The following is a 26,439-nucleotide window of genomic DNA, read 5'->3' on the forward strand; positions in this document are numbered from 1 at the left end:
CTGAACTGAGATGAGGTTACCCACTTTCATTCTTTGAGGTCCTTAGGGTCTGCATAGGTCCCTTCCAAAGGGAATGATGTCTCTGCTCATGAGAGTCTCTGTTAGCATTTACCTGAAGCCCTAGACACTCCAGTTGACACAAAAGCAGGAAGTGATTAAGGGGAGGAGAACTCTCTTCTTGTGAAGACAGATGGAATTTCCCAAGGGAAGAGCAGCAAGGGACTGTCGCTGAAACTTTAAAGGGGTTGCACAGAAGGGGATGGGTATTAAGAAAAGGGATAGCAAAGGGAACTAGACAGAAGGAAATTGTTCACACTGGACATCTTACAAGTTTGGTAAGCCCTTCCATTGTGTGATAGAATGAAATGATCACATCTAATAAATTTACAATTTCTGTAGTTCTCATACTGCTACTATTTTGAGATACACAGGACCCTTAAGCAAAGACCTTGGTATAAAAATCTTTATAGTCTAGTGTGAGTTTGGTATGAGGAAGACTGGGGAAGGGTCATAAACACAGATACGTACAAGTACACAAGTCCTAAGTGTAGTGCTTTATAGATTTGTATGAAATAAACACTTTCATGTAACCAGCAGCCGGGTCAAGTTATAGAACATAACCAGCACTATAGAAGCCTCTTTATTCAGCTCTTGCCACCCTGCCATTACCCTTCCAAAAGATAACCACGCTTCTATAAGCCTATGTTAATTTTGCCAAATTTTGAACTTTAATATGAGTTGAATTATACAGTATATATGCTTTTGTGACCATTTTCTTTAGCTCAAAGTATAATTTTAAGGTTCATCCATATGATTGAATATTGCTGTTTTTATCCATTTTCATTTCTTTACAATATTTCAATATATGAGCAAACCGGTATATATCATGCATTATACTGTTTTGTATTTTTTGCAGTTTGAGTAGTACTGTTGTGATGCCTCTAATGCATGTCTTGAAGTGTGTATATATTTGCATTTCTGGACTGAATTCACTGGGTTGAAGGGCAAACATGTGGTTAACTTTGTGAGATATTTGCCAGTTCACCTAAGTGAATGTACCAGTTTTTACTCCCACTATCAGCATATGAGAATTCTAGTTACTGTACCTTTTCACTAACATTTGCTATTGCTGCAAAGCAAACTATTACAAACTTAGTGGCTAAAGGTAAGAACAATTTATTGTTGCTTATATCAATACATCTGCAAGTGGTCCCAGGCTCAACTGATGTTAGGTTCTCCTGGATGGCTCTCCTCTAAACAGTGGTTCTGGCTGGAATTGATCCTGTATGGTGGTCTCTTCTGTGTGTGTTTGTTCAGGGACACAAACCAGAGAGTGGGTGAGCAGCAATTATACTGGGGAAACACTGTTCAGAAAATGAAAGTGAAAGTCACTCAGTCCTGTCCAACTCTTTGTGACCCCATGGACTATACAGTCCATGGAATTCTCCAGGCCAGAATACTGGAGTGGGTAGCCTTTCCCTTCTCCAAGGAGTCTTCCCAACCCAGGAATCAAACCGGGATCTCCTGCATTGCAGGAGGATTCTTTACCAGTTGAGTCACAAGGGAAGCCCAAGAACACTGGAGTGGGTAGCCTATCCCTTCTCCAAGGAGGCTTCCCAACCCAGGAATCCAACCGGGGTCTCCTGCATTGCAGGCGGATTCTTTACCAACTGAGCTAATAGAGATGGCAAAAATGCATGTAGGCTAAAAGAAACACTTAGGCCCTAAGACTTAGGTTTGAAAACGTTGCACATTTACTTCTGATTTATTCTATTGGTAAGTCATAAGGTCAAAGCCAAAGATAAGAGTAGAGACAAATTTAACATGAGGAATTAAAAAGTCCCATGGCAAGATCATGGTCACAGTGAGAGATGAAGAATTGACACTATTAATGCAATCTATCACAGCAGTCTTTTTTCCCCTATATTGATCATTTTGGTTGGGATGTTGTGATAACCTACTGTGTTTTTAATTTGTATTTCTCTGATAGCAAATGGAGTTGAGAATTTTTAAAAAATATTTTTATCTACTTGTGCATTATTTTCTTTTGTAAGGGGCTTTCCCACATCCTTTGCCTATTTTAAAACTTGAGTTGTCTGCCTTTTTCTCACTAATATATAGAATGTTTAATGAAAACATATTCTGGATAGGAGCCCTTCATCTGATACATTTATTGCCAACATCTCCTCCAACTCTATGGCTTACTTTCTCACTGTTTTAATGTCATCTTTGGATAAACAGAAGTTCTTAAATTTTAATGAAGTGTACTTTATTAACCTTTTTATGTTTAGTGTTTTAACATCCTATTTAAGAAATCTTTGCTTATCTAAAGGAAATGAGGACATTTCCTGTTATTTTTTAGAGCCTTAATTATTTTAATTTCCATATTTAGATCTATAATCCAGCTGAAATTGTTTTCACATGTGAAAGTTTCATTTTTTCCTATATAGATATCCAACTGGTTAAGTCACTTATTGAAAACAAAATGAGTTTCTTACTGCTTTGCAGTGCCACATTTGTGGAAAATCATGAGACCACATTGATGTGAATATGTGTGACAGACAAAATTCTAAAATGGCTCTCCCAGATGCTACACATTAATGATGGGAATTTGTGAATATGATGATATAGCCCTCTCATAATCATGTTGTATTATATGGCACAATGGGCCAAATAGTGTACAGATAAGGAGATCATCTGGGTGGACCTGGGCCTGATTTAATCACAAGCTCTTAAATGCAGCACATTTTCTCCTATTTATGACAAAAGAGAAAGCCAGAAATTTGAAATATCAAAAGTACTCAACACACTGTTCTGGTTAAATGATAGAAGGGGCCATGCAAGGTGGTATGCAGCAAGCCTTGAGGTGGAGGGGACAGCTCGCAGCTGACAGCTAGTAAGGAAATAGGGAATTTAGATCTGCACTTGAAGGAACTGGATTTGTCCAACAACCTGAATGAGTTTGGAAACAAATTATTCCCTATACCTTCAGATGAAATCCCAGTATTAATTTCAGCCTTGCAGGAATGAGCTGAGAAATGAGTTGAGCCCATCTGGACTTCTGACCTCCAGAGCCATGAGATACTAAATGGGTATGTTTTATGATGCTTAGTTTGATATGATTTGTTAGGTAGCAATAGAAAACTTTGCTTCTTGTTTTCTCTTTTTTTGCTCCATAGTTTATTTTGTTATTTTTACCACAGTAACAGTACTGTAATGCTTTAATTGTTATGCCTTTATAGAAAACTCTGACTTCTGAGAGTATATATCATCCTTTTTTGTGCAAGATTATCTTGATTCTTCTTGACCTTGAAATTCTACATAAATTTTAGAATCATTTTATCTGTTTCCAAAATGCAAAACAAACAAAAAATCACAGCCATGATTTTACTTCCAATTACAATGAAGAGAATTGTCCTTAAATTTTGAGTCTGGGGGCGGGGGGCGGTCCTAGGATGGCAGAGGAATAGGACGGGGAGACCATTTTCTCCCCCACAAATTCATCAAAAGATCATTTGAATGCTGAGCAAATACCACAAAATAACTTTTGAACGCTGGCAGAAGACACCAGGCACCAAGAAAGGCAGCCCATTGTCTTTGAAAGGAGGTAGGACAAAATATAAAAGATAAAAAGAGAGACAAAAGAGTTAGGGTTGGAGAACCATGCTGGGGAGGAAGTCGTAAAAGAGAAGTTTCCAAACACCAGGAAACCCTCTCACTGGCGGGTCTGTGGGGAGTTTTGGAATCTCAGAGGGCAACATAACTGGGAGGAAAAAATAAATGAATAAAACCCACAGATTACGTGTCTGACTGCAACTCCAGGCCCTCGCATCTGCCACCAACAAGTGGGGGCTAAACAAAGAGGTAGGGGCAGCATTGTGTAGGGTAAGGACTGGGCCAGAATGCCCTGAGGACAATCTGAGGGAGCTAACATGAGCTAGCAACCCAAACTGTGGGATGGCTAGAGAGAGAAAGAGAAAAAAAAAAAAGAGGAAGAGCGAGAACTTTCCCGTGAAAAGCTCGACCCTAAGGCACTGCCAGGCCTGCTCACAGAACAAAGGTCTGAGCAAATACCAGAGGAGAGCTAGCTGGCAGTGGACTGACCCATTGCCCGCTGGAGGTAGGGAAGCAGGCGGGCGACAGCCAGAGCCGGAAGGCAAGAGGAAACCTCGGCCTCAGAGGTGGCATCCTCTACCAAACTGGGAACAGGCTCCCAGTTGCTAACCAAGACTTCCTGGGATTCTGGATGGTTGACATCCGCTAGGAAGGCAGCAAAGATCAGCTCCCCAGGGGAGACACACAGCACACCTGAAACAGCGCTCCCGCTGCCACCTGGAAAACCAAGCGGCCGGGACCAGTGAGGTGATAGACACACCGCACCGCCTGGGGAGAATGTGATTGCTAAGTACCTGGTTGCCTGAACTGCTTGGACCTGGGAAGGGCACAAAACACAAGCCCATCTGAGTCTGTGCCTTTGCGGAGTGCCCAAGAACCTGAACCTGAGCAGCTTAGACCTGGGAAGTGCACGCAACCCAGGGCCCACTTTAGACAGTTCTCCTGCAGAGCAACCTGGAGCCTGAGCAGTGTAGACTGGGAAAGCACACACACTGTGAGCGGGGGCAAACCCAGTGTGGCCGAGACACTGCGAGCACTCCCCACAGACACCAGTGATATTTGTTTGCAGTGTTCCTCCCTCCCCACAGCACGACTGAACAAGTGAGCCTAAATAAATGACCACCTTTGCCACCTTCTGTTACGGTGGAAGTTAGTGAAGAGACTTGCAAACAGAAGAAGCCAAAATAAACAAAGAAGACGTAACCAATTTGGAAGTGAAAGGTGCAACAGATTAAAACCCTGTAGTTAGCATGGACTACACTGGAAGGGACCTATAGACCTTGAGAAGAAGTATAAGCTGGAACAAGGAACTATCTGAAACTGAACTGACCCCACACTGCCCTCAACAGCTCCAGAGAAATTCCTAGATATATTTTACTATTATCATTTAAAATTTTTTTTTAATTTTTAAGTTCTCTATTACTTCTTTAATTTTCATTTTTAAAAACTACTCTTACCTTGTAAACAAAAAAACCCCCTACTTTCAAAGCAAATTTCATATATATATATAACTTTTGTGATTTTGTCTTGATTTTTTAATATTTTTGAGATTCTAACCTCTAGATTTTTAATCTATGCTTTTTGGTATTTGTTATCAATTTTGTACCTTTAAGAATCCAATCTTCAGTACCCCTTTTTACTTAGCAGTGTGATTACTGGCTTGATTGCTCTCTCCCCTTTTGACTCTCCGTTTTCTCCCCCGGTCACCTCTATCTCCTCCCTCCCCCTTCTCTTCTCTACTTAACTCTGCGAATCTCTTTGGGTGTTCCAGGCTGTGGAGAACACTTAGGGAACTGACCATTGGCTAGATTGGTCTCTCACCTTTGGCTCCCCCTCCTCTCCCCCGGTCACCTCTATCTCCTTCCTCCCTCTTCTCTTCTCTATCGAACTCTGTGAACCTCTCTGGGTGTTCCAGACTGTGGACAGCAAATAGGGAATTGATTACTGGCTAGATTGCTCTCTACCCTTTTGATTCCCCCTCTTCTCCTACTGGTCACTCTATCTCCCTCCTCCCTCTTCTACTTTGGCCACCTCATGCGAAGAGTCGACTCATTGGAAAAGACCCTGATGCTGGGAGGGATTGGGGGCAGGAGGAGAAGGGGACAAGAGAGGATGAGATGGCTGGATGGCATCACCGACTCGATGGGCATGAGTTTGAGTAAACTCCGGGAGTTTGCAATGGACAGGGAGGCCTGGCGTGCTGCGATTAATGGGGTTGCAAAGAGTTGGACCCGACTGAGCGACTGAACTGAACTGATGTAGAGAATCACATCATCTGCAAACAGTGAGAGTTTTACTTCTTCTTTTTCAATCTGGATTCCTTTTTTTTTCTTTTTCTGCTCTGATTGCTGTGGCCAAAACTTCGAAAACTATGTTGAATAGTAGTGATGAGAGTGGGCACCCTTGTCTTGTTCCTGACTTTAGGGGAAATGCTTTCAGTTTTTCACCATTGAGGATAATGTTTGCTGTGGGTTTGTCATATATAGGTTTAATTATGTTGAGGTATGTTCCTTCTATTCCTACTTTCTGGGGGGCGTTTATCATAAATGGATGTTGAATTTTGTCAAAGGCTTTTTCTGCATCTATTGAGATAATCATATCATTTTTATCTTTCGATTTGTTAATGTGATGTATTACATTGTTTGATTTGCAGATATTAAAGAATCCTTGCATCCTTGGGATAAAGCCCAATTGGTCATGATGTATGATCTTTTTAATATGTTGTTGGATTCTGTTTGCTAGAATTTTGTTAGGGATTTTGCATCTATATTCATCAGTGATATTGGCCTGTAGTTTTCTTTTTTTGTGGCATCTTTGTCTGATTTTGGTATTAGCGTGATGGTGGCCCCATAGAGTGTGTTTGGAAGTTTACATTTCTCTTCAATTTCCTGGAAGAGTTTGAGTAAGATAGGTATAAGCTCTTCTCTAAATTTTTTGGTAGAATTCAGCTGTGAAGCCATCTGGTCCTGGACTTTTGTTTGTTCGAAGATTTCTGATTACAGTTCCGACTTCCATGCTTGTGATGGGTCTGTTAAGATCTATTTCTTCCTGATTCAATTTTGGAAAGTTATACTTTTCTAAGAATTTGTCCATTTCTTCCAAGTTGTCCATTTTATTGGCATATAGTTCCTGATAGTAATCTCTTATGATCTTTTGTATTTCTGTGTTGTCTGTTGTGATTTCTCCATTTTCATTTCTAATTTTGTTGATTTGATTCTTCTCCCTTTGTTTCTTGATGAGTCTGGCTAATGGTTTGTTAATTTTATTTATCTTCTCAAAGAACCGGCTTTTAGCTTTGTTGATTTTTGCTGTGGTTTCTTTTGTTTCTTTTGCATTTATTTCTGCCCTAATTTTTAAGATTTCTTTCCTTCTACTAACCCTGGGGTTTTTAATTTCTTCCTTTTTTAGTTGCTTTAGGTGTGCAGTTAGGTTATTTATTTGACTTTTTTCTTGTTCCTTGAGGTAAACCTGTATTGCTATGAATCTTCCCCTTAGCAGTGCTTTTACAGTGTCCCATAGGTTTTTGGTTGTTGTCTGTTCATTTTCATTCATTTCTATGCATATTTTGATTTTTTTTTTATTTCATCTGTAATTTGTTGGTTTTTAAGAAGCATGATGTTTAGCCTCCATATGTTGGAATTTTTAATAGTTTTTTTTTCCCTGTAATTGACATCTAATCTTACTGCATTGTGGTCAGAAAAGATGCTTGGAATGATTTCAGTTTTTTGAATTTACCAAGGCTAAATTTATGGCCCAGGATGTGATCTATCCTGGAGAAGTTTCCGTGTGCACTTGAGAAAAAGGTGAAATTCATTGTTTTGGAGTGAAATGTCCTACAAATATCAATTAGGTCTCACTGGTCCATTGTATCATTTTTTTTTTTAATTTTAATTTTTTTTTTTATTCTTTGAATCAGCCATGGATTTACATGTATTCCCAATCCCGATCCCCACTCCCACCTCCCTCTCCACCCGATTCCTCTGGGTCTTCCCAGTGCACCAGGCCGGAGCACTCGTCTCATGCATCCCACCTGGGCTGGTGACTGTTATCACCATAGTACTATACAGCTGTTCTTTTGAAAAATATCCCACCCCTCACCTTCTCCACAGAGTTTACAAAAGTCTGTTTCTGTATTTCTGTGTCCTTTTTCTGGTTTGCAGCTAGGCGTTATCGTTATCACCTTTCTAAATTCCATATATATGTGTTAGTATGCTGTAATGTTCTTTATCTTTCTGGCTTACTTCACTCTGTATAATGGGCTCCAGTTTCATCCATCTCATTAGGACTGATTCAAATGAATTCTTTTTAACAGCTGAGTAATATTCCATGGTGTATATGTACCACAGCTTCCTTATCCATTCATCTGCTGATGGGCATCTAGGTTGCTTCCATGTCCTGGCTATTATAAACAGTGCTGGGATGAACATTGGGGTGCACGTGTCTCTTTCAGATCTGGTTTCCTCAGTGTGTATGCCCAGAAGTGGGATTGCTGGGTCATATGGCAGTTCTATTTCCAGGTTTTTAAGAAATCTCCACACTGTTTTCCATAGCGGCTGTACTAGTTTGCATTCCCACCAACAGTGTAAGAGGGTTCCCTTTTCTCCACACCCTCTCCAGCATTTATTGCTTGTAGGCTTTTGGATAGCAGCCATCCTGACTGGTGTGTTAATGGTTACGCTCAATTGTGGTTTTGATTGCATTTCTCTTATAATGAGTGATGTTGAGCATCTTTTCATGTGTTTGTTAGCCATCTGTATGTCTTCTTTGGAGAAATGTCTGTTTAGTTCTTTGGCCCATTTTTTTATTGGGTCATTTATTTTTCTGGAATTGAGCTTCAGGAGTTGCTTGTATATTTTTGAGATTAATCCTTTGTCTGTTGCTTCATTTGCTATTATTTTCTCCCAATCTGAGGGCTGTCTTTTCACCTTACTTATAGTTTCCTTTGTAGTGCAAAAGCTTTTAAGTTTCATTAGGTCCCATTTGTTTATTTTTGCTTTTATTTCCAATATTCTGGGAGGTGGGTCATAGAGGATCTTGCTGTGATTTATGTCGGAGAGTGTTTTGCCTATGTTCTCCTCTAGGAGTTTTATAGTTTCTGGTCTTACATTTAGATCTTTAATCCATTTTGAGTTTATTTTTGTGTATGGTGTTAGAAAGTGTTCTAGTTTCATTCTTTTACAAGTGGTTGACCAGTTTTCCCAGCACCACTTGTTAAAGAGGTTGTCTTTTTTCTTTGTATATCCTTGCCTCCTTTGTCAAAGATAAGGTGTCCATAGGTTCGTGGATTTATCTCTGGGCTTTCTATTCTGTTCCATTGATCTATATTTCTGTCTTTGTGCCAGTACCATACTGTCTTGATGACTGTGGCTTTGTAGTAGAGTCTGAAGTCAGGCAGGTTGATTCCTCCAGTTCCATTCTTCTTTCTCAAGATTACTTTGGCTATTCGAGGTTTTTGTATTTCCATACAAATTGTGAAATTCTTTGGTCTAGTTCTGTGAAAAATACCGTTGGTAGCTTGATAGGGATTGCATTGAATCTATAGATTGCTTTGGGTAGAATAGCCATTTTGACAATATTGATTCTTCCAATCCATGAACACGGTATGTTTCTCCATCTGTTTGTGTCCTCTTTGATTTCTTTCATCAGTGTTTTATAGTTTTCTATGTATAGGTCCTTTGTTTCTTTAGGTAGATATACTCCTAAGTATTTTATTCTTTTTGTTGCAATGGTGAATGGTATTGTTTCCTTAATTTCTCTTTCTGTTTTTTCATTGTTAGTATATAGGAATGCAAGGGATTTCTGTGTGTTAATTTTATATCCTGCAACTTTACTATATTCATTGATTAGCTCTAGTAATTTTCTGGTAGAGTCTTTAGGGTTTTCTATATAGAGGATCATGTCATCTGCAAACAGTGAGAGTTTTACTTCTTCTTTTCCTATCTGGATTCCTTTTACTTCTTTTTCTGCTCTGATTGCTGTGGCCAGAACTTCCAACACTATGTTGAATAGTAGTGGTGAGAGTGGGCACCCTTGTCTTGTTTCTGATTTCAGGGGAAATGCCTTCAATTTTTCACCATTGAGGGTGATGCTTGCTGTGGGTTTGTCATATATAGCTTTTATTATGTTGAGGTATGTTCCTTCTATTCCTGCTTTTTGGAGAGTTTTAATCATAAATGAGTGTTGAATTTTGTCAAAGGCTTTCTCTGCATCTATTGAGATAATCATATGGTTTTTATCTTTCAATTTGTTAATGTGGTGTATTACATTGATTGATTTGCGGATATTAAAGAATCCTTGCATTCCTGGGATAAAGCCCACTTGGTCATGGTGTATGATTTTTTTAATATGTTGTTGGATTCTGTTTGCTAGAATTTTGTTAAGGATTTTTGCATCTATGTTCATCAGTGATATTGGCCTGTAGTTTTCTTTTTTTGTGGCCTCTTTGTCAGGTTTTGGAATTAGGGTGATGGTGGCCTCATAGAATGAGTTTGGAAGTTTACCTTCTTCTGCAATTTTCTGGAAGAGTTTGAGTAAGGTAGGTGTTAGCTCTTCTCTAAATTTTTGGTAGAATTCAGCTGTGAAGCCATCTGGTCCTGGGCTTTTGTTTGCTGGAAGATTTCTGATTACAGTTTCGATTTCCTTGCTTGTGATGGGTCTGTTAAGATCTTCTATTTCTTCCTGGTTCAGTTTTGGAAGGTTATACTTTTCTAAGAATTTGTCCATTTCATCCAAGTTGTCCATTTTATTGGCATAGAGCTGCTGGTAGTAGTCTCTTATGATCCTTTGTATTTCAGTGTTGTCTGTTGTGATCTCTCCATTTTCATTTCTAATTTTGTTAATTTGGTTCTTCTCTCTTTGTTTCTTAATGAGTCTTGCTAATGGTTTGTCAATTTGTTTATTTTTCAAAAAACCAGCTTCTAGCTTTGTTGATTTTTGCTATGGTCTCTTTAGTTTCTTTTGCATTTATTTCTGCCCTGATTTTTAAGATTTCTTCCTTCTGCTAACTCTGGGGTTCTTCATTTCTTCCTTCTCTAATTGCTTTAGGTGTAGAGTTAGGTTATTTATTTGGTTTTTTTCTTGTTTCTTGATGTAAGCCTGTAATGCTATGAACCTTCCCCTTAGCACTGCTTTTACAGTGTCCCATAGGTTTTGGGTTGTTGTGTTTTCATTTTCATTCATTTCTATACATATTTTGATTTCTTTTTTGATTTCTTCTATGATTTGTTGGTTATTCAGAAGCGTGTTATTTAGCCTCCATATGTTTGAATTTTTAACAATTTTTTTCCTGTAATTGAGATCTAATCTTACTGCACTGTGGTCAGAAAAGATGACTGGAATGATTTCAATTTTTTTGAATTTTCCAAGACCAGATTTATGGCCCAGGATGTGATCTATTCTGGAGAAGGTTCCGTGTGCACTTGAGAAAAAGGTGAAGTTGATTGTTTTGGGGTGAAATGTCCTATAGATATCAATTAGGTCTAGCTGGTCCATTGTGTCATTTAAGGTTTGTGTTTCCTTGTTAATTTTCTGTTTAGTTGATCTATCCATAGTTGTGAGTGGGGTATTAAAGTCTCCCACTATTATTGTGTTACTATTAATTTCCTCTTTCATACTCGTTAGTGTTTGCCGTACATATTGCGGTGCTCCTATGTTGGGTGCATATATATTTATAATTGTTATATCTTCTTCTTGGATTGATCCTTTGATCATTATGTAGTGTCCTTCTTTGTCTCTTTTCACATCCTTTATTTGAAAGTCTATTTTATCTGATATGAGTATTGCGACTCCTGCTTTCTTTTGGTCTCCGTTTGCATGAAATATTTTTTTCCAGCCCTTCACTTTTAGTCTGTATGTGTCTCTTGTTTTGAGGTGGGTCTCTTGTAGACAGCATATATAGGGGTCTTGTTTTTGTATCCATTCAGCCAATCTTTGTCTTTTGGTTGGGGCATTCAACCCATTTACATTTAAGGTAATTATTGATAGGTGTGGTCCCATTGCCATTTACTTTGTGTTTTGGGTTCACGTTTATACAACCTTTCTGCATTTTCTGTCTAGAGAAGATCCTTTAGCATTTGTTGAAGAGCTGGTTTGGTGTTGCTGAATTCTCTCAGCTTTTGCTTATCTGTAAAGCTTTTGAATTCTCCTTCATATCTGAATGAGATCCTTGCTGGATACAGTAATCTAGGTTGTAGGTTATTCTCTTTCATTACTTTCAGTACGTCCTGCCATTCCCTTCTGGCCTGGAGGGTTTCTATTGATAGATCAGCTGTTATCCTTATGGGAATCCCTTTGTGTGTTATTTGTTGTTTTTCCCTTGCTGCTTTTAATATTTGTTCTTTGTGTTTGATCTTTGTTAATTTGATTAATATGTGTCTTGGGGTGTTTCGCCTTGGGTTTATCCTGTTTGGGACTCTCTGGGTTTCTTGGACTTGGGTGGCTATTTCCTTCCCCATTTTAGGGAAGTTTTCAGCTATTATCTCCTCGAGTATTTTCTCATGGCCTTTCTTTTTGTCTTCTTCTTCTGGAACTCCTATGATTCGAATGTTGGGCGTTTCACAGTGTCCCAGAGGTCCCTGAGGTTGTCCTCATTTCTTTTGATCCTTTTTTTTTTTTTTCTCTCTGCTTCATTTATTTCCACCATTTTATCTTCTACCTCACTTATCCTATCTTCTGTCTCCGTTATTCTACTCTTGGTTCCCTCCAGAGTGTTTTTGATCTCATTCATTGCATTATTCATTTTTAATTGACTCTTTTTTTATTTCTTCTAGGTCTTTATTAAACATTTCTTGCATCTTTTCAATCTTTGTCTCCAGGCTATTTATCTGTAACTCCATTTTGTTTTCAAGATTTTGGATCATTTTTATTATCATTATTCTAGATTCTTTTTCAGGTAGATTCCCTATCTCCTCCTCTTTTGTTTGACTTGGTGGGCATTTTTCATGTTCCTTTACCTGTTGGGTATTTCTTTGCCTTTTCATCTTGTTTAGATTGCTGTATCTGGAGTGGGCTTTCTGTATTCTGGAGGTCTGTGGTTCCTTTTTGTTGTGGAGGATTTACCCAGTGGGTGGGGTTAGACGATTGGCTTGTCAAGATTTCCTGGTTAGGGAAGCGTGCGTCAGCATTCTGGTGCGTGGAACTTGATTTCTTCTCTTTGGAGAGCAATGGAGTGCCCAGTAATGAGTTTTGAGATGGGTCTACGTGTTAGGTGTGACCTTGGGCAGCCTGTATGTTGATGTTCAGGGCTATGTTCCTGCGTTGCTGGAGAATTTGCGTGGTATGTCTTGCTCTAAAACTTATTGGCTCTTGGGTGGTGGTTGGTTTCAGTGTAGGTATGAAGGCTTTTGGACAGTCACTTATTACTTAAAGTTCCATGTAGTCAGGAGTTTTCTGGTGTTCTCAGGTTTTGGGCTTAAGTCTCCTGCCTCTGGATTTCAGTTTTATTCTTCCTGTAGTCTCGGGACTTCTCCAACTATACAGCCCTGATAAGAAAACTTCTAGGTTAATGGCTAAAAGATTCTCCCCCGTTAGGGACACCCAGAGAGGTTCACAGAGTTACATGAAGAAGAGAGGGAGGAGGGAGATAGAGATGAACAGGAGGAGAAAAAGGGGGACTCAAGAGGAGAGAGACAGATCTACGCAGCTGTCTGTTCCCAGAGTGTTCTCCGTAGCCCAGTCACCTACAAAGATTCACAGAATTGGATTGGGAAGAGAAGGGGAAAGGAGGAAATAGAGGTGTTCTGAGGTAGAAAACAGAGAGTCAAGATTGGGAGAGAATAATCTTCGGTTTAAAATAGGGCTTCTCTTCTTTTTTTTTTTTTGTAAGGTTATAGTGTATTGAAAATGAAAATTAAGGAGTAGTAGAGGAGTACTAGAGGACTTTAAAAGAAATAAGAGAAAAAGAAAAATAGAAAATAGAAGAGAAAAAGGAAAGAAAAAAAAAGAAAAAAAAAAGAAAAAAAAACAAAAAAAAAGAAAGAAAAAAAAAATTTTTTTTTTCCCCCTAATTAAAAAATCGTAGAAGTCTATGGAAATGAAAGTTAAGGAGTAATGGGGGAGTAATAGGGGATTTTAAAGGAAAATAAAAGAGAAAAAATAAAAAATAAAAAAAGGAAAAAAAAGAAAAAAAAAAAGGGGGGGGGGGAAATGTAAAATTGTATCTAGGAGTTTCTCTGGAGCTGTTGCGGTCAGTGTGGGTTCGGCTCAGTTTCAGATAGCTCCTTGTTCCAGCTTACGCTTCTCGATATCTACAGGCCTCTTCCGGTGTAGTCAATGTTTCCTAGAGGGATTTTAATCTGTTGCACCAGTCACTTCTGAAGCGTTTCCCTTTGTTTATTTGGCTTCTGTTTGCCGGTCTCTTCAGAGCCTCATTTCCGCCCTGACACAGCCGGGCGGAGGTGGACTCCCACTCAGGTAGCTAGTTCCGTCACGCTGCCGGGAGGGGCCGGCGCTGCCGGAAGTGGCTGGCGCTATGGGGACGGGCTTGGGCTGCGGGGTCGGGCTGGTGCTGCCGGGAGGGGCTGACGCTGCTTTCTCCGTCTGCGCTGCTCAGGCTCCCGGCTGCTCTATATGGAGCGCGCCCCGCGCTGCGCGAGGCTCCAGCCCTCGGGTGTTCCACAAAAGCGCGGAACGAAAAGCTGCGCCTGCTCTCTGTGCCCTTCCCGCCAGAGCGGTCCAGGCAGCCAGGGGCTTGGTGGGCGCACTCTCCCCAGGTGTGGCGCGCCCCCTCCCTTCCACGGACCCAGTTTCAGTTTCCGCTGGCGCCAGTCGGGTGCGCGCGCCTTCTGCCCTCCGCGTCCCCAGCCCCAGTCCCCGCCCGCGCCGGTCGGGTGCCTGCGGCCTGTGTCTCGCCGCTACCTTCCCCTCCCCCCTGCCTCCGGCGGGGCTGGGCCGGTCCGCAGCCTGCGAGCTCCTCTCTGGACCCTCTCGGTCTCTTTGTTCTGCGAACGGCCGGCAGTGTGTTCGGGCCGGGTAATTTACTCTCTCTCTTTTGGTCTCCCACAGTTCAAGTTGGCAACTCACAGAAGCTCCCTCCGATTGTCCTCAGGGCTCTCAGGCCCGGACCCTACCCCAAGCAATGCCGCCTAAGAGTTCCCGGGACGGATCTCCGTCCTTAGCTCTTTTGTCTCACTTTTTATCTTTTATATTTTGTCCTACCTCCTTTCGAAGACAATGGGCTGCTTTTCTGGGCGCCTGATGACCTCAGCTAGCGATCAGAAGTTGTTTCGCGAAGTTTGCTCTGTGTTCAGTTATTCTTTTGATGAATTTGTAGGAGAGAAAGTGATCTCCCCGTCCTACTCCTCCGCCATCTTGGCTCCTCTACCCCCATTGTATCATTTAAAGATTGTGTTTCCTTGTTAATTTTCTGTTTAGTTGATCTATCCATAGGTGTGAGTGGGGTATTAAAGTCTCCCATTATTATTGTGTTTTTGTTAATTTCCCCTTTCATACTTGTTAGCATTTACCTTACATATTGCCGTGCTCCTATGTTGGGTTCATATATATTTATAATTGTTATATCTTCTTCTTGGATTGATCCTTTGATCATTATGTAGTGTCTTTCTTTGTTTCTTTTCACAGCCTTTATTTTAAAGTGTATTTTACCTGATATGAGTATTGCTACTCCTGCTCTCTTTTGGTCTCCATTTGTGTGAAATATCATTTTCTAGCCCTTCACTTTCAGTCTATATGTGTCCCTTGTTTTGAGGTGGGTCTCTTGTAGACAGCACATATAGGGGTCTTGTTTTTGTATCCATTCAGCCAGTCTTTGTCTTTTGTTTGGGCCATTCAACCCATTTACATTAAAGGTAGTCATTGATAAGCATGGTCCCATTGCCATTTACTTTGTTGTTTTGGGTTCAAGTTTAAACACCCTTTCTGTGTTTCCTATCTAGAGAAGATCCTTTAGCATTTGTTGAAGAGCTGGTTTGATGGTGCTGAATTCTCTCAACTTTTGCTTGTCTGTAAAGCTTTTGATTTCTCCTTCATATTTGAATGAGATCCTTGCTGGGTACAGTAATCTGGGTTGTAAGTTTTTCTCTTTCATCACTTTAAGTGTTTCCTGCCATTCCCTTGTGGCCTGAAGAGTTTCTATTGAAACATCAGCTGCTATCCTTATGGGAATCCCCTTGTGTGTTATTTGTTGTTTTTCCCTTGCTTCTTTTAATATTTGTTCTTTGTGTTTGATCTTTGTTAATTTGATTAATATGTGTGTTGGGGTGTTTTGCTTTGGGTTTTTCCTATTTGGGATTCTCTGGCTTTCTTGGACTTGGGTGACTATTTCCTTCCCCATTTTAGGGAAGCTTTCAACTGTTATCTCCCCAAATATTTTCTCATGGCCTTTCTTTTTGTCTTCTTCTTCTGGGACTCCTATGATTCAGATGTTGGGGCATTTCACCTTGTCCCTCATTTCTTTTAATTCTTTTTTCTTTTTTCCTCTCTGCTTCATATATTTCTACCATTCTATCTTCTACCTCACTTATCCTATCTTCTGACTCCGTTATTCTACTGTTCCTTCCCTCCAGAGTGTTTTTGATCTCATTTATAGCATTAGTCATTATTGATTGACTCTTTTTTATTTCTTCTAGGTCCTTGTTAAACATTTCTTGCATCTTCCCCATCCTTGTCTCCAGGCCATTTAACCGAAACTCCATTTTGTTTTCAAGATTTTGGATCATTTTTACTGTCATTATTCTTAATTCTTTTTCAGGTAGACTCCCTATCTCCTCCTCTTTTATTTGGTTTGGTGGGCATTTATCATGTTCCTTTACCTGCTGAGTATTTCTCTGCCTTTCCATCTTGTTTAGATTGCTGTGTTTGGGGTGGCATTCTGTGTTCTGGAAGCTTGTGGTTTCTCTTTATTGTGGAGGTTCCTCACTGTGGGTGGGGTTGGATGAGTGGCTTGTCAAGTTTTCCTGGTTAGGGAAGCTTGTGTCAGTGTTCTGGTGAGTGGAGCTGGATTTCTTCCCTCTGGAGTGCAATGAAGTGTCCAGCAGTGAGTTTTGAGATGTCTGTGGGTTTGGTGTGACTTTGGGTAGCCTGTATAGCTCAGGGCTATGTTCCTGCATTGCTGGAGAATTTGTGTGTTATGTCTTGCTCTGGAACTTGTTGGCTGTTGGGTGGTGCATGGTTTCAGTGTAGGTATGGAGGCTTTTGGATGAGCTCTTATCAATTAATGTTCCCTGGAGTTAGGAGTTCTCTGGTGTTCTCAGGTTTTGGGCTTAAGCTTCCTGCCTCTGGCTTTCAGTCTTATTATTCCAGTAGCCTCCAGACTTCTCCATCCATACAGCACCAATGATAAAACATCTAAGTTAATGGTGAAAGGATTGTCCACAGTGAGAGACACCCAGAGAGGTTCACAGAGTTACATGGAGAGGAGAAGAGGGAGGAGGGAGATAGAGTGACCAGTAGGAGAAGAGGGGGAATCAAAAGGGTAGAGAGCAATCTAGCCAGTAATCAATTCCCTGTTTGCTCTCCACAGTCTGGAACACCCAGAGAGGTTCACGGAGTTCCATAGAGAAGAGAAGAGGGAGGAAGGAGATAGAGGTGACCGGGGGAGAGGAGAGGGAGCCAAAGGTGAGAGACCAATCTAGCCAATGGTCAGTTCCCTAAGTGTTCTCCACAGCCTGGAACACCCAAAGAGATTCGCAGAGTTAAGTAGAGAAGAGAAGGGGGAGGGAGGAGATAGAGGTGACCGGGGGAGAAAAAGGAGAGTCAAAAGGGGAGAGAGCAATCAAGCCAGTAATCACACTGCTAAGTAAAAAGGGGTACTGAAGATTGGATTCTTAAAGGTACAAAATTGATAACAAATACCAAAAAGCATAGATTAAACATCTAGAGTAGGGGTTAGAATCTCAAAAACACAATATTAAAAAAACAAAACAAAATCACAAAAATTATTAAAAATATATATTAAATTTGCTTTAATCATAGGGTCTTTTTTTGGTAAGGTAATCATAGGTTATAAAAAGAATTTAAGGAGTAATAGAGAACTTAAAAATAAAACTAAAAAAAGTTTTAAAAATGATAATAGTAAAATATATCTAGGAATTTCTCTGGAGCTGTTGAGGGCAGTGTGGGGTCAGTTCAGTTTCAGATAGTTCCTTGTTCCAGCTTATACTTCTTCTCAAGGTCTATAGGTCCCTTCCAGTGTAGTCCATGCTAACTACAGGGTTTTAATCTGTTGCACCTGTCACTTCCAAAGTGATTCCCTGTGTTTATTTTGGCTTCTTCTGTTTGCAGGTTTCTTCAGTGTCTAATTTCTGCCCTGACACAAGGGGGCAAAGGTGGTCACTTATTTAGGCTCACTTGTTCAGCTGTGCTGTTGGGAGGGAGGAACACTGCAAAAAAATATGTCACTGGTGTGTGTGGGGAGTGCTTGCAGTGTCTTAGCCACACTGGGTTTGCCCCCACTCACGGGTGTGTGCTTTCCCAGTCTACACTGCTCAGGCTCCAGGTTGTTCTGCAGGAGAAGTGTCTAAATTGGGCCCTGGGTTGTGTGCATTTCCCAGGTCTACGCCGCTCAGGTTCAGGTTCTCGGGTACTCCACAAAGGCACAGACTCGGTTGGGCCTGTGTTTTGTGCCCTTCCCAGATCTGAGCAGCTCAGGCGACTAGGTGCTTGGCAGGCACACTCTCCCCAGGTGGCTTGTACGTCTTATCACCTCCCTGATCCCAGCCACTCGGTTTCCTTGTTGTGTAGTGGGTGCGCCATCTCAGGTGTGCTGTGTGTCTCCTCTGGGGAGCTGATCTCTGACTGTGACCGTCCCAGTGGATGTCAACCATCCAGAATCCCAGGAAGTCTTGGTTAGCAACTGGGAGCCTGCTCCCCGTTTGGTAGAGGATGCCATCTCTGGGGCTGAGGTTGCCCCTTTCTGGATCTGGCTGTTGACTCATTGCCTCCCTGCCTCCAGTGGGTGATGGACCAGTCTGCTAGCTCTCGCTCAGTCCCTTGCTCTGTGAGCAGGCCGGCAGTGCCTTAAGTTTGGTTCTTTTTGCGGGATAGTTCTCTCTCTCTCTCTCTCTCTCTTTCCCTCTCTCTCTCTGGGTATCCCACAGTTTGGGTTGCTGTCTCACGTTAGCTCCCTCAGGTTGCCCTCAGGGCATTCAGGCCTGGTCCTTACCCTAAGCATTGCAGCCTATGCCTCCCTGTTCAGCCCCCACTTGTTGGTGGCAAATGTGAGCATCTGGGCTACTTCTCTGCTGGGAGTTGCTGTTAGGCTCGTAATCTGTGGGTTTTGTTTATTTATTTTTCTTCTCGGTTATGTTGCACTCTGAGATTCCAAAACTCCCCACAGACCCGTTGGTGAGAGGGTTTCCTGGTGTTTGGAATCTTCTCCTCTTTTAAGACTCCCTTCCCGGGAGAGGTCTCCATCCCTAACTCTTTTGTCTCTTGCTTTATCTTTTATATTATGTCCTACCTCCTTTCAAAGACAGTGGGCTGCGTTTCTGGGTGCCTAATGTCCTCTGCCAATGTTCAGAAGTTGTTTTGTGGAATTTGCTCAGCGTTCAAATGTTCTTTTGATGACTTTTTGGGGGAGAAAGTGTTTTCCCCATCCTATTCCTCTGCCATCTTAGGACAGCCCCCTATCGATTCTTTTATGGGTCATGCTTTTTGTATGATGCCTAAGAACAATCAACAGTGACATAGAGCTGTTTAGTGATTTGCTGTAGGGTTGTTTCAGCATCATTTTTTAAAGCTACTATCTTTTCTTCATTTAATTGCCTTTATACATTTGTCAAATATTCATTAAACATATGTGTTTTCTGTCATTCTGGACTGTCTCTTCTGTTTCATTAATCTGTATTTCAGCTATTTTGTCTATACCAAGCTGTCTTGAGTACTGTAGCTTGAAATCTTAAAATAGGGTAATTGAGGCCCTCTACCTTTGTACTTTTAAAAATTATTTTTGGTTGATCTACTTACTTTGTCATTTGATGTAAATTTTATAAACGTGTTTTCAGCTACAAAGTAGTCCTATAAGAATTGCATTTATTCTATCAATTTAGAGAAAATGTATTTGTAGAGCCCTTATATGTGAGTTTTCATATGATAGGAATATAATATATCTGTCTGTTTAGGTTTTGTTTGATTTCTTTCAGCAGTCCTTTGTAGTTATCTGCATACTGTTCTAGCACATATTTTCTTAGATTTATTCCTGATATTTCACTTTTTGAGGCTATCATAAACTGTATTTATGGAAATTTTGGTTTCCAAGTGTTCATTGATAGTATATAGAAATAAAATTAATTTTTTGTACATTGACCTTGTTTTTTATGATGTAGCAGTAAATCATTACTTCTTGGAGCATCTTTAGATTCTTATTACTCTTTTTTATTCATTTTTTTCATTGGGGGATAATTGCTTTATAATATTGTGTTGCCCTCTGCCATACAAAAACAAGAATGAGCCACAGGTATACATATGTCCCCTCCCTCCTGAATCTCCCTCCCATCTCCTATTCCATCTCACCCTTCTAGGTTGTCACAGGGCACTGGGTTGAGCTCCCTATGTCACACAGCAAATTCCCATTTGCTATCTATTTTATATATGGTAATGTCTATGTTTCCATGCTATTCTCTCAGTTCACCCCACCCTCTGCTTCCCCCACTGTGTCCACAAGGCTGTTCTCTATGTCTGTGTCTCTGTTGCTGCACTGCAAATAGGTTCATCAGTACCATCTTTCTAGATTCCATATGCATTCATTAATATACAGTATTTGTCTTTCTGACTTACTTCACTTCGGTGCATAATAGACTTTAGATTCATCCGCCTCATTAGGACTGACTTGAATGTGTTCTTTTTTATAGCTGAGTAATACTCCATTGTACATATGTACCACAATTTCTGTATCCATTCATCTGTGGATGGACATCTAGATTTCTTCCATATCCAAGCTATTGTAAAAAGTTCTACAACAAACATTGAGGTATATGTGTCTCTTTAAATTATGGTTTTCTCAGGATATATGTCCATTAGTGGGATTGTTTTGTCATATGGTAGTTCTTTTCCTAGTTTTTTAAGGCATCTCATACCATCCTCCATAGTCTCTGTGTGTCCTAAGTCTCTTCAGTCATGTCTGACTCTTTGTGACCCTATGGACTGCAACCCACCATGCTCCTCTGTCTATGGGATTCTCCATTGAAGAATACTGGAGTGGGTTTCCATTTCCTCCTCCAGAGGATCTTCCTGACCCAGGGATTGAACCTGCGTCTGTTAGGTTTCCTGCATTGTCAGGTGAGTCCTTCACCACTGGCAGTACCTGGGAAGCCCCGTTTTCCTTAAATTGACTGTGCCAATTTACATTCCCACCAACAGTGTAAGAGGGTTCCCTTTTCTCCACATGCTCTCCAGCATATATTGTTTGTAGATTTCTTAATGATGATCATTTGTGAGATGATACCTTGTTATAATTTTCTCTAATCATGAGCAATTTTGAGCATCTTTTCATGTTTTTGTTGGCCATCTGTATGTTTTCTTTGGAGAAATGTCTTATTTGATTGTGCTGGTTTTTTTTCTGGCATCAAGCTGCATGAGATGTTTGTATATTTTGAAGATTAATCCTTTGTCAGGTGTTTAATTTTCAATTCTCCTATTCTGAGAGTTGTCTTTTAACTTTGTTTGTTTCCTTTGATGTGCAAAAGCTTTTCAGTTAAAGTCCCATTTGTTTACTTTTGTTTGTATTTCCATTATTCTAGGTTGGGTCAAAGAGGATATTGCTGTGATGTATGTCAAACAGTGTACTGCCTATGTTTTCCTCTAAGAGTTTTCTAGTTTCTAGAAGTGAAAGTGAAAGTATTAGTCACTCAGTCGTGTCCAACTCTTTGCAACCTCTGGGACTGTAGCCTGCCAGGCTCCTCTGTCATGGAATTTACCAGGCAAGACTACTGGAGTGGGTTGCCATTCCCTTCTCCAGAGGGTCTTCCCAACTCAGGGATCAAACCTGGGTTTTCTGCATTGCAGGCAGATTCTTTACCATCTGGGCCACCAGAGAAGCCCTTACATTTAAATCTTTAATCCATTTATTTGGGGGCATGATATTAGAAAGTGTTCTGCTGCTGCTGCTGCTGCTGCTAAGTCGCTGCAGTTGTGTCCAACTCTGTGCGACCCCATAGACGGCAGCCTATCAGGCTTCTCTGTCCCTGGGATTCTTCAGGCAAGAACACTGGAGTGGGTTGCCATTTCCTTCTCCAATGCATACATGCATGCTAAATTGCTTCAGTTGTGTCCAACTCTGTGCGACGCCATGAACAGCAGCCTGCCAGGCTCCTCTGCCTGCAGGAATTTCCAGGCAAGAATACTGGAGTGGGTTGCCATTTCCTTCTCTAAGAAAGTGTTCTAGTTTTGTTATTTTACGTGTAGCTGTCCATTTTCCCTAGAACCACCTATTGGAGAGGCTGTCTTTTCTCCATTGTAGGTTCTTGCCTGCTTTGTCAAAGATAATGTGCCCAGATGTGTGTGGGTTTATCTCTGGGCTTTATATCTTGTTCCATTGGTTTATGTTTCTGTTTTTGTGCCAGTACCATACTGGCTTGATGACTATAGCTTTGTAGTATAGTCTTAAGTTAGGAAGGTTGATTCCTCCAGCTCCATTCTTGTTTTCCATGATTACTTTGGCTATTAGGGGTATTTTGTGTTTCCACACAAACTGTAGATTCTTATTACCTTTATTACTTCTAGGAGCATTTTTAGATTCTGTGAATTTCTATACAGACAGTCACATAATCTAAATAAGGGTGGATTTAATATTTTAAGCTTAATGGAAAGATAACTTATAAAACAATATATCTTTGTCATTGATTTCTAATTTAATACTCATACAGAAATACAAAGTAAATTACATGATTTGTCTTTTAAAATATATTGGTACTTGTTTCCTTGGCCCAGAATATGGTCTACTTGGTAAATGTTCTCTATGTATTTGTAAAGACTATTCTGATATTGCTGGGTGGAGTGTTCTAGTACTGTCAGTTAGGCCAATTTGATTCATAAAGTTTTTCAAGTCTTCTATATCTATATTGGGCTCCAAAATTACTGCAGATGGTGACTGCAGCATGAAATTGAAAGATGCTTGCTCCTTGGAAGCAAAGCTATGACTATTCTAGACAGCATATTAAAAAGCAGAGACATTACTTTGCTGACAAAGGTCTGTCTAGTCAAAGCTGTTATTTTTCCTGTCGCCATGTATGGATGTGAGAGTTGGACTATACAGAAAGCTAAGCACCGAAGAATTGATGTTTTTGAACTGTGGTTTTGGAGAAAACTCTTGAGAGTCCCTTGGACTGCAAGGGGATTGAATCAGTCAGTCCTAAAGCAAATCAGTCCTGAATTTTCATTGGTAGGACTCATGGTGAAGCTCCAGTACTTTGGCCACCTAATGAGAACTGACTCATTAGAAAGGACCCTGATGCTAGGAAAGATTGAAGGCAAGAGGACAAGGGGACAACAGAGGATGAGATGATTGGATAGTATCACTGACTCGATGGACATGAGTTTGAGTAAGCTCCAGAAGTTGGTGTTGGACACAGAAATCTGGCCTGCTGCAGTCCATGGGGTCATAAAGAGTTTGACACGACTGAGAGACTGAACTGATATCATTACTGATTTTCTGTCTGTGTATTCAACACGGTATTTAGAGAATTGTATTTATGTCTCCAATCATGAATAACATTAACATTTTGTATTTTTTTCTATTTCCTCTATATTTTCTTTCCTTTTTCCTTTCCCCCCCTAAATCCTTTGGAGTTAATTATTTTTCATTATTCTACTTTATCTTTTTTGTTCTATTAGCTATCATTGTTTAGTTTAATAATTTAGTGATTCCTTCAGGGTTGATAGTATACAGCTAAAACTTCTCAAATTCCGCCTTCATGTGATATTACTTTATGAATAGTATCCTTTTAGCAGTATATGTTTACTTACTCCCTACTGACCTTTGTGTCATTGTTGGCATCTATTTACCTTTACATATGTTTATTATCCTATAAACCTTGTTATGACTTTTGCTTGAAAATACTATTTTTCAAAGCGATTTTAAAAATAAGAGAAAACCCTATTTTATATTTATGCAAATATTTACAGTTTTTCAGTGTTCACCACTGTATTGAGTAAATCCATATTCTCATGGGAGTCTGTTTCTTCTATCTGAATGAATTATTTTAATCTGCTTGATAATGCAGGTCTGTTGCTGATGAATTCTTTTACTTTTAAAACTTTAACTTTTTATTTTATCTTTATTTTGCAAATACGATGTCAATGGCTATATAATTCTTGGTTGCCATTTCTTTTTCCTCTTTAAGTGTTTTAAAGCTATGTCTCCATAATTTTCTGGTTTATATTCATGCTACTTAGTGGGTATGGCCTCCCTAGTTGTGTGATGAAAACATTCTAGAAATATATAGTGAAGATTAATACTTATTCTGACTTGTCACTGACTTGTTAACTCTAAAATGGCTTAAGTGATGAATTTTACATTACATGTATTTTAGCACAATTAAAAAAATGGGCAAATAACTTGAAGACATGTTTTTTTAAAGAATATTCACTAGTGGTGTGTGCATCACCCAGCTTCAACAGTTATCAACATTTTACTATCCATATTATATCCAGTTCCCTGATTATTTCTATATTTTTGTTAGGCTATTTGTAAAGCAAGTCCAGCCACCATGCCATTTCAACTGTAAAAATTTCAGTCAGTGTGTTTACCTGTATAAATTTACAGTGTGATAAATTGTGTCAATGCTGCTGTGTATATGTGCAGAAGTTTAAGCTATTGTTTTGAACCACTGACTAGTATTTTAGAGTGAGTAAACACCTTTATTTATTTGTCCGCAGAGATGAACACCTAGTCTCAAACTATCCACTTCCACACAATTGCTATGAAGACCGGCTGTGTTCATTTGCTCTTGGATTTTACCTGAGGATTTTTCTGGGATACATACTCAAAAGTGAGTATATAAACTTTACTAGAAGAGATAATAAAATTTATATTTTTATAAAACTGTTCTCTGCAGAGTGGATGGCATTAAATACTAGAAGCTGTATTGCAGAAAACCACTCACCTCTTGACTTCAGAGGCTCCTGGTTTATTCTTCTTTTGTGACCCACATCATTTGTCACAATTATTTGGACATATGTTGTAACCTTTGAACTTTTGCTGAGGGAAGGAATTAGATATGAGTCACCAGATTTCAGAGAAGCTACCAGAGTGATTGTTTAATACATTTGAACACTCCTCAGTTACTAATCTATGACCTAGGTACACAGAACTGGCTGATGATCCATGTTCATGTGTACTCAATCATGCTCAACTCTTGTGACCCCATGGACTATAACCCTCCAGGCTACTTTGTCCATGGAATTTTCCAGGCAAGACTACTGGAGTGGGTTGCTATTTCCTCCTTCAGGGGATCTTCCAGACCCAGGGATCAAACTTTCGTCTCTTATGTCCCGTGTAATCGTAGGTGGATTCTTTACCTCTGCACCACCTGGGAACTCCAGTTAAATCTGTTTTGTTATGAATCCTACCACTGACCTTTTGGAAACACAGTCTGTAAGGTCTGTCAGCCTTCCTGTCTCCATCAAGAATTGTACCAAGTCTCAAACTCTATAATTTTTAAGTCATCATCAGGCTTTGGCTCAAGTTTCTTATCTTGTACTCTGGTTTCTCTGAATCCAAAACCAATGTGATGATGGTCTCCTTAGAACCTACATTCTGTCTCTGTGCTGATGATACGTGGTCAAATGTACTAATTGAAAAAAAAAATGCTTTTAGCACTTATACTGAGTTGATATTCTTTCATGTAAAAGAATATGGAGAAAACTAAATGATATTATAAATAAATAGGTTACTCTCAGGTTAGAGAAAGTCTCAGAAACCAGGACATTGGTATCTTAGATTTGTATTGATGAAGATTTGTATCAACTTAGGAGAGCCTAAAGGAAAGTAAGAAGAGGAGCAGTTGGCAGAAGGATATGTAGCTCTCAGTAGAAAGGAGGGTGCTCTGAGAACATTCTGAGGAGTAAATGGGAAGAAGGCCTGAAAATAGGTCCAGGAAACAGTAACAGGAGCAGAAGTCTGGAGGACAGGATCCCTAACACTGACTTGTGATCCTGAGATATGCCCTCAAGACTTAGTTCCTGTGTTGGGCTAGAAACTCTGTGGCATCAGGGATCATATGCTATTTTTCCCAATAGCATGTAATCCCAGGTCTCTAACAACTCACTCAAAGCAAGGTCTCAATAAATTGTTTATGAATTGATGTATTAATACTTTGTGCTGTATATTACTTTTCTACTGATGCTTTAATAGTTACCATAAGTTTAGAAGCTTAAAAAAACATGAATTTGTTAGCTTACAGTGTTTTGGAATAGAAGTCCAACAGGGTCTCACTGGGATAAAGGCAAGGTGCCAACAGAGCTGTATTCCTTTCTGAAGACTATAGTGATAAGCCATTTTCTTGCCCTTTCATAGCTTCTAAAGGACATAGTCATTCCTTTCATTTTCAAAGCTAGGAAACATAACCTGTCTCATTGCATCACTGCCATTGTCACATCTCCCTGACTCCTTTCTTCTGGAGCCCTCTGCCACTTTTTTGGACCCATTGTGATAATTCAAGAAATCCCCTTATTTTAAAGTCAGCTGATTAGCAGCCCTAATGTCATTTGTAGTCTTAATTCCCCATTACCATGTAACCTAACATATTCACAGATTCCAAGAATTAGGCCATGAACATATTTGGAGGCCCTCAGGAAGTAGATGCTCAATGGAAAATCTAGAAGTCACTTGCTAGGCCAAACGGTTGTAAGGACCACAGGCTAGATTAACCT

The 26,439-nt window shown here is 40.0% G+C and overlaps 1 long non-coding RNA gene across 1 annotated transcript in view; it reads left to right on the plus strand.

Moving 5' to 3' along the window:
- The window catches only part of LOC122435055, a 359,541-nt gene that overhangs the window by 197,056 nt on the left and 136,046 nt on the right, over positions 1–26,439 (plus strand). The window contains exon 3 of the long non-coding RNA XR_006267566.1: positions 24,445–24,557. This is a non-coding gene — a long non-coding RNA (uncharacterized LOC122435055). The remainder of the gene's footprint in view (positions 1–24,444; positions 24,558–26,439) is intronic.

The sequence above is a fragment of the Cervus canadensis genome, chromosome X (genome assembly GCF_019320065.1).
Source record: "Cervus canadensis isolate Bull #8, Minnesota chromosome X, ASM1932006v1, whole genome shotgun sequence".
Classification (NCBI taxonomy): domain Eukaryota; kingdom Metazoa; phylum Chordata; class Mammalia; order Artiodactyla; family Cervidae; genus Cervus; species Cervus canadensis.